The sequence below is a fragment of the Coenobita brevimanus genome, chromosome 14, assembly GCF_032717465.1.
Source record: "Coenobita brevimanus isolate Jiangsu-jjx chromosome 14, ASM3271746v2, whole genome shotgun sequence".
Classification (NCBI taxonomy): Eukaryota; Metazoa; Arthropoda; class Malacostraca; order Decapoda; family Coenobitidae; genus Coenobita; species Coenobita brevimanus.
This window is the reverse complement of record NC_136967.1, coordinates 31,370,211-31,379,242: the sequence shown is the minus strand read 5'-3', so window position 1 is coordinate 31,379,242 and position 9,032 is coordinate 31,370,211. Positions and strand designations below refer to the sequence as shown.

The following is a 9,032-nucleotide window of genomic DNA, read 5'->3' as shown; positions in this document are numbered from 1 at the left end:
CGGAGATATTGTAAATGATAAATAATTATAAATGTCGGTATTGCGATAGTGTTTGTACTGTCTTGTATAAATTTATAGGTGAAAGTCAAAACCTCATCAATATTATTTCTCACGAGGTATCAGTTTTGAGATATTGTACCTAAGGAAAGGCGGCTTATGATGTAACACGAGCATTCACAATGTGCATTCTTTTTTTTTAATTCAGTCAGGAGACTCGCTGTAATCTTTTAGTGCTTCTACTGCAAATGAAAAAAGAATGCTCATTTGAAGTTTCTCGCTTGTCTCGGTGACCCCCACATCAATTGAAACTTTTTGTTCTTAAACACCTCAGATGCCAGCTCTCTTTACCTGTCAATCGATTTCTTGTTATAGTGATTTTTTTTTTTCACCATGTGTCTTCTGAGTTGTGGAAATAATTTGGTGAGTTTCCCTTTCAATTCTGAGTACATTTCTGGAAGTTGGATATTTAGCGATTTCGCACCAAAAAACGTTCATACAGCATTCAGCACAGTAAAATAGTTTTAAAATACCCCCAAAATTAATCCTATATGCCGTAACTAATTCACCTTTGGCACTACCTTTTTCCGTGACGTCAAAAAAAAAAAAAAAAAAAAAAAAAAAGGCCAATAGATTCATCGGAAACTAAAAATCCATTTCATCTCAATATGGCAGACACAACAGTTCAGGTCGACGCTCCTGCAACCTGATTTTAGACCCTTCATGAACACTAAACTGCGAATATGAGGAACCAAGTAATGTTTAAAAACTCTATATCTCAGTACGGCTATGTATTTAGTGTTTCCTAATAATGTATATATGAAAATAAACAAGCGATTTTCTTGTAAACGATGTACTGCCTTTGAGAGTGATTTTTACCTTGGTAAATATGGCTCATGATATCACACGTACCGGCATACGGCGAAAGTATACAATATCATATATTTAGTCCCTAGGCTCAATGTGCCACTTCAGCCCTAGTGATGCACGTAAAAATAACTTCCGTTTCATCTCTAAATACCTAAGCTGTTTTCACGTCTCTAATGAAAGGAAACTCTTTGGGCTTGACACCCTCAAATGGCCAACGGCCATACCACGTTGAGTACACCGCTTCCCGTCCGATCAGCGAAGTTAAGCAACGTTGGGTCTGGTTAGTACTTGGATGGGTGACCGCATGGGAACACCAGATGCTGTTGGCATCCCTACGTGTCAAGTGGGGTTGGTGGAGAATTAGTGCCCCTCCCTGTAAAACAATTAACTCAAAGCCCATGGCCACCCCGTTTGGGTTACATGGCGTCTAGCAATGAATTAAAAAAAAATGAATCGATTTCTTCCTACGTAGTACCTCATTTAGCCTTGTTACTTTTTTTTTTTTTTTGCGACAATTTTCTGACCGTCAGAAATGTTTTCTCAATTTTAGATACAACTAGGGGTGTTTCCCAACTAATATAGAGTACATTTGTGGAAGTTGGATTTTTAGTGTTTTCGCCCCATGTTATTCGGTTTTTAGCAATACTCATATGACCCTCTCCTCTAACGTACAAATCCAAACAATCTTTAAGAGGACAATGACGCAGTTCAGTCAGTGTTCCTTCACCCTGCATTTTTTGTAGCTGTCATACATTTTTAGTGTTTTCGCCACCCCATTTATGTGGTTTTTACCATTCCTCAAATGACACTCCTCATACCGTAAAAATCCAAATATTCTTCAGACGACAATAACGCAGTTCATTCAGTGTTCCTTCAACCTGCATTTTTTGTACCTGCCATGCATACTTAGTGTTCTCGTTCTCAAATATGCAGCTTGTAAATGGTAAATAATTATACATCTCAGTATTGCGATAGTGTATTTACTTTATATAAATTCATAGGTGAGAGTCAAAAGCACAACAATTTTTCTTTTCACAAGGTATCAGTTTTGACAGAGTTTACCTAAGGAATTGTGGCTTACGTTGGAACACCAAACTTCATAATGTGCAATTCAATCAGGAGGCTTGCTGTAATTTTATAATGCTTTTACAGCAGATTAAAAAGAACACTCGTTTTAAGTTTGTCGCTTGTTTCGATGACCCCCACATCAGTTGAAACTTATTGTTTTCAAGCACCTCAGATGCCAGCTGTCTTTACATGTCTTAAATTTTTTCTAAAAATGAATTTCTTCAACCTCAGAAGTGTCATCTGAGTTCTGGTAATAATTCGATGTTTCCCAATCAATTTTGAGTACATTTGCGAAGGTTGCATACTTAACGATGTCGCCAAAAATACCTTCATACAGCCATCGCTCCAGCACAATAGTTTTGAACTACCCGGAAAGTGAATACTATCAGCATTAACTAATTCACCTTTGGCACTGCCTTTTATCCCAGAAGTCAAGGTTAAGAAAAAGAAAAAGGCCAACAGACTCATTGCAAAATAAAAATCCAATTAATTTCAACATGGCAGACACAGCAGTTCATGTCGAAGCTCCTGCAACCTGATTTTTTTTTTTTTTTTGATCCATCATGAGGATTAAAACTATACATATGAGGAACCAAGTAATGTTTATAAATTCTGTATATCAGTACGACTATGTTTTACGTTTTTCCTAATGAAATATATGATAATCAATAAATAAGCGATTTTCTTGTAAACGATTTCTTGCTTTTCGGAGTAGTTTTATCTTGGTAAATATGGATCATAATATCACAGGAACCAGCAAACGGCGATAATATTCCATACTTTATATTTGGTCACCAGCCTCAGGATGCCACGTTGAAGCCCAAGTGATCATGATAAAAATAACATCCGTTTTATCTCTAATTTTCCAAAAGTTGTTTTCACGTTTCTAATGAAAGGAAACTCTTTGGGCTTTAAACCCTCAAATGGCAGACATCTTTACATGTGAATCGATTTCATCTTACGTATTACCTCAGCCTTCTTACTAATTTTTTTTTGCGTCGAAATTTTCTGATCATCAGAAATGTTTTCTCATTTTTAGATACAACTGGGACTGTTTCCCAGCCATTTTGTGTACATTCGTGCAATTTTTGTAGATGTCATGCATTTTTAGTGTTTTCGCCCTCAATTGTACGGCTTAAAGCATTACTGAAATCAATCTCTTCCTAACGTAATTATCCAAAAACTCTTCAGACGATATTAATGCAGTTCATTCAGTGTTCCTTCAACCTGCATTTATTGTAGCTGTCATTCATATTTAGCCTTTTCGCCCTCAATTATGAGGTGGCCCTTTCCCTAACCTAGAAACCCAAACATTTTCCAGACGACTTTAATATAGTTCAATCAGTGCTCCTTCAACCAGCATTTTTTGTAGCTGTCATACACTATATGTCTACGGACATGAGGAATAATGTTATAAATATTAATCATATATCTCTGTATTCCGATGGTGTTTGTACAGTCGCGAGCAGATGAAATGGAGACACCAGCACACACACCTCTGGGTCGCTTCTACCCGACTAGTTACTAGGTGTGGGGGGGAGGGGAGTGAGAGAGGAAGAAGGGAGGGGGGGAGGGAATGGAGGGGCTGGTGGAGGGAGAAAGGGCAGGGGAGGGTACGAGAGGCGTAACCATGGCTGTCCAGGTTTTACTTTATCTTAAGGATGTAGGATTGACTTTGGCCGAGCTTAATTAATCATGATGTCATACATATCACTGATAAGGTAATGGGTTTGTAACTTTAAGTTGTTTTCCATTTAAGCGAGAGAGCAATATATTGTATTACACATGAAGATATGGCTAGCTTCGCAGCTCAACTGTGGCTTCATAAGAATCAAGGCAAGAGCTAAATCGTTAACCTAAAGTTTCACAATGGCTACGCCGAGTTGAAGAGGGACAGGGAGTGAGAGAGGAAGAAAGGAGATGGTAGGCTGGGGAGGGAGGGGGGGAGGGGGAGAGCTTTTGGTGAGTGGAAGGGGAGGGAGAAACAGTCTTGGCTGTATGAGAATGAAGGTGGTTGCCAGGCATTACATTTTGATATCGGCGAGTTTGTTAGTCATTATTCCCATTCTGGCAACATTCCTGGTGTGTGTGTGTGTGTGTGTGTGTGTGTGTGTGTGTGTGTGTGTGTGTGTGTGTGTGTGTGTGTATAAAGGGAACTGCGGTTCACATGAATGGAACCCTCACTTCACCAGAAATGAGCTTATATTCTGCAAGAGGGTTTGTCTCACTCCGTTCCTCACAATTTTTTTTTATCATAAAAAACATGAATACCTGTGGTTCTCGTATTTTATATTATTAATAATTATTGCTAAAACACATTAAGCACTAAAAATAGCCCATTCATTAAAGAAATTGTAATCATTACAGTTGTAATATCGAACAAATACTGACGTATGATGACTTAACTAAAAATCAATACATAGCTTTGTAAATGTGAAATCCATCTAATTCGGTTTCATATGCTTTTGATCCCTAGCATTCCCAGATAAAAAATGTGTATAATCATGGCTAGAGTCTGATGACATATAGCAAGACATATTTATGCTGACATCCTGAATGACGAGCACAATCAACCTATTAAAATGTTCATCCATTAATTGTTGGGCACCAGAACCATCACAGACAAGTGTTAACCCGACGTGCACATATTTTCTTCACCTTTGGCTTATGACTACATTACTATTCTCCTCATTCCCCAATATTTTCCACCACACCGCTCAAACAGGTGTTTCCCCCTCCCTCTTGAACCCCTTCCAGTTTCACCTCTCACTAATGAACCCCTCGAATATGAACCATTAGGTTAACGCTTTGGCTGTTGTATAGAATCTTATGAAGCCACAGTTCAGCTGCAAAGGTGCCAACTTCATCTATGACACAACAAACTACTCTCTCGCTTCAAGTGAAAACAGTTTTAAATTAAAACCCATTATCAGTGATATGATTGACATCATGATTAATTAAGCTCTCCCAAAATCAAACATTAATCCATAATCAAGATAAAGTAAGACCTTGACAGCCATGTTATTGCCGCCCCTCCTCTCCTCCCTTCCCTTCCCTCTCTTGATCTTTTTCCCACCACCAGCCCCTCCATACACCCCCCTCCCTCTCTCACTCTCCCGTAACTCGTCAGGTAGAAGCGATCCAGAGGTGTGTGTGCTGGTGTCTCCATTTCATCTGCTCGCGACTGTACATTCTCGTATAAATTTTATAGCTGAGAGCCAAAACATCATCAATTTTCCTTCTCACGAGGTATCAGTTTTGAGAGATTTTTACTTAACGAAATGTGGCTTATGGTGTAACACGAGCCTTCATAATGTGCAAACAATTTTTTTAATTCAGTCAGGAGACTCAACGTTATTTTAAAGTGCTTCTATTGTAGATAAAAAGAATATTCATTCGAAGTTTGTCGCTTGTTTCGGTGACCCCCACATCAACTGAAACTTACTGTTCTTAAACAATCCATCTGCCAGCTCTCTTTACAGGTTCAACGATTTCTCGTTATATGTTTCATAATTGTGATTTTTCCACCCTGAGATGTGTCATCTGAGTTTTGGTAATAATTAGGTGTGTTTCCGATTAGGTTTTTTGCACATTTGTGGAAGAAACATTTTTAACGATTTCGCCCAAACATACGATTATACAGCCATCCCTCCAGAAAAATAGTTTTGAACAATCCGCAAAGTGAATGCTACCAGCCGTAACTAGTTGACCTTTGGCACTACATTATGTAAGTGCTCAAGGCTAGAAAAAAAGCCACGACTCATCGGATTTAAAAATCCAGTTAATCTCAATATAGCAGACACAACAGTTCAGCTCGACGCTCCTGCAACCTGATTTCTTTTAGACGCTTCATGAACTGAGTATATGAGGAACCAAGTAATTTTGATAAATTGTATACCTCAGTACGGCTATGTATTTAGTTTTTCCTAATAATGTATATATGATAATAAATGAGCGATTTTCTTGTAAACGATGTGTTACATTTCGGAGTGGTTTTACCTTGGCAAATATGGATCATGATATCACACGAATGGGCATACGGTGAGAATATTCCGTATCTTTTATTCAGTCACTAGGGTCAAGATGCCACTTTAAAGCCCTAGTGATGCACGAAATAATAACATCCGTTTTATCCCTAACTTTCAAGGCAGTTTTCACGTCTCTAATGAAAGGAAACTCTTTGGGCTTAAAATTCTCAAATGGCAGACTTCTTTATCTGTGAATCGATTTCTTCCTATGTAGCTGTCATGCCCTATATGTCTACGGAGATGAGGAATAATGTAATAAATGGTAATTATATATCTCCGCACTGTGGTAGGAAGAATCCTGCCACCGTATTCCCTGTGTGTCGTAAAAGGAGACTAAAAGGGGTGGGGTGAGGGGACAAGGGACCCCCTCCTCTGTTTGTTCCTGTGTTTGTTAGTTTCTAAAAAGAGACAGGTCAGAGAAAGGGATGGAGGATTGAGTTACCCCGTACCCTGAAGATTGGGTCTATGAATGTGTGTGGATGTAGTACAATTGAGGCTGAAAGGGAGGAGATTGAGAGAATGTTTGTGAGAAGAAAGTTGGATGTGTTAGCTTTGAGTGAAACGAAGATGAAAGGGAAGGGTGAGTTTAAGATTGTAGTGTGAATGGAAGATTGTCGGGTGTTGATAGAGGAAGGACAAGAGGAGGTGTGGCCTTGTTAGTGAGTCCGAAAGTACAGCAGTGTGTGACTGAACGGAAGAAGGTGTCATCGAGACTGATGTGGGTGAAAGCGAAATTTGAGTGTGAGGTGTGGGTATTTGTGAGTGCATATGGGCCTGGTTGTGAAAGGGATGAAGAAGAGAGGGAGTCTTTCTGGAATAATGTTGATGTCTGCAGAGTTTTGGAGCGAATGTGAGTGGTAATGATGGGAGATCTGAATGCTAGAGTGGGAAATGTAGCAGTTGAAGGTGTAGTTGGTATGCATGGTGTCCCTGGAAGAAATGAAAATGGGGAACGAATGATAGGGATGTGCGTTGAGCGAGAGATGGTGATTGGGAATACCCTGTTTGAAAAGAAAGATTTTAACAAGTATACATGGGTGAGACAGGAGGGTTGAAGGATTGTTGATAGAGCATTCATGTGGTTGTGTCCAGGAATGTAATAGGAAGATTGTTGGATGTGAGAGTTCTGAGAGGGGAGGGTGGAGTTATGTCTGACCACTACCTGGTGGAGGGAAAGTTAAGAGTAGGTAAGAGATAGGTGAGAGCTAGGAGAGTTAGGTGTTGCAGGGAAGTTTTGAAAGTGAGTTGGATAAAAGAGAGAAAATGATAGAGTATCAGGAGAAATTGAAAGACGAGTGGAACGCAAAGATCAAGAAAATGGCAGTGTGGAAGAGGAATGGCAGTTGTTTAAGAGTGCTGTGATGGGGCATGCGGAAGAGGTGTGCGGTGTGAGACATATGTGGGTGGTGGTGTAAGAAAAGGAAGTGAATGGTGGTGCGAGGAAGTAAGTGTGGCTGCAGGTATGGATATGTGTGCTGTGGAATGCCTGAAGGGTGGTGGAGCGACTATTGATGACTGATTAGTAAGACTGTTGAATGTGTGCTTTGTGAAAGGTATGGTGCCAATTGAGTAGGCAAGTGGTTGTGTGATTCCGTTGTATAAAGGCAAGGGTGATAAGTATGAATGTTCTGGCTTTAGGGGTATAAGTCTGTTGTGTTGTAGGTAAGATGTATGGTAGAATGTTAATTAACAGAGTTAGAGAAGGTGCAGAGGGAGTGATTGGTGATGAGCAGTGTGGCTTTAGGAGAGGGAGAGGATGCGTGGATCAGGTGTTTGCTGTGAGAGAAGTGTGTGAAAAGTATTTAGCGAAAGGCAAGGATGTCTCTTGGGCATTCATGGATTTAGAGAAAGCGTATGATAGAATTGATAGGGAGGCTTCGTGGACTGTTTTAAGACTGTTTGGACTTGATGGTAGGTTACTAAAAGGGGTGAAAAGTTTTTATGTAAATAGTATAGCTTGTGTAAGAGTGGGAAATACTGTGAGTGATTGGTTTCCCGTGAGAGTGGGGCTGCGACAGGGACGTGTAATGTCGCCTTGGTTAATATTTATATGGATGGTGTTGTAAGAGATGTGAATGCAAGAGTTTTAGATGGAGGTCTGAGTCTGGTGAATGTTGATGGTAGAGAGTGGAATCTGAAGCAGCTGCTGTTTGCAGATGATACTACACTGGTGGCTGATTCAGAGGAGAGATGGAGACAGTTGGTAGAGGAGTTTGGAAGGGTGTGTGAAAGGAGGAAATTGAAATTAATTGAGAATAAGAGTAAAGTGATGATGTGTACGAGGTCGGTAGACGGTAGGGGGATGGATATAGTTTTGAAAGGTGAGTTGCTTGAGGAGGTAGTTTTAAATATTTAGGGTCACATATTGCTGTGGATGGAACAATAGATGCAGAAGTGAAGTTTAGAATGAATGAAGTAGGAAAGGTGCTGGAAGGAATGAAAAAAAGTGTTTAGATGTCGTTCGCTTAAAATGGATGTAAAGAGGAGGCTGTATGAGGCTGTTGTGGTACCGCATGCATTTTGTGAGGCTGAAACATGCAATATGGGTGTAACAGAAAGGAAAAGTTTGAATGTAATATAGATGAGGTGTCTGAGGATTATGTGTGGAGTGACGCGTAAGGATCCAGTGAGAAATGATGAAGTGCGAAGGAGAACTGGAGTTGTTCGGGAGATGGCTGATCGAGTTGAGCTGAGGGTGTTGCGATGGTCTGGGCATATGGAGAGAATGGATAATGAGTGATTGGTGAAAAAGATTACTTGATCTGATGTGAGAGGTGTAAGGCTGTGAGACAGACCACGAATAGGATGGATGGACAGTGTGAAGAGAGCACTGGATGCGAGAGGGATATCTGTTGGGTAACGAAGAGTGGTTAAATGGAGAGAAACTGTGAATGAATAAATGATGACGCAGCCCTGGGGGGATATTCTCCCGCATTTGGTCTGATCAGCTAATCAGGTCAGGTGCGGGTAAGGGGATGGGTCTATTATGATGCGGCAGGGGTAAACCAGCTCTGCTGTCGGGCCCTGCTGAGGATGTCACTGATCGCACTGCGCAGTTGACCCTCGTGC

The 9,032-nt window shown here is 40.3% G+C and overlaps 1 non-coding gene across 1 annotated transcript; it reads left to right on the top strand.

Moving 5' to 3' along the window:
* The first annotated feature begins 1,077 nt into the window (after positions 1 to 1,077).
* Positions 1,078 to 1,196, top strand: LOC145390539 (5S ribosomal RNA). The gene has a single exon (XR_013895685.1). It is a non-coding gene; the product is annotated as a 5S ribosomal RNA (ribosomal RNA).
* The last annotated feature ends 7,836 nt before the right edge of the window (positions 1,197 to 9,032 follow it).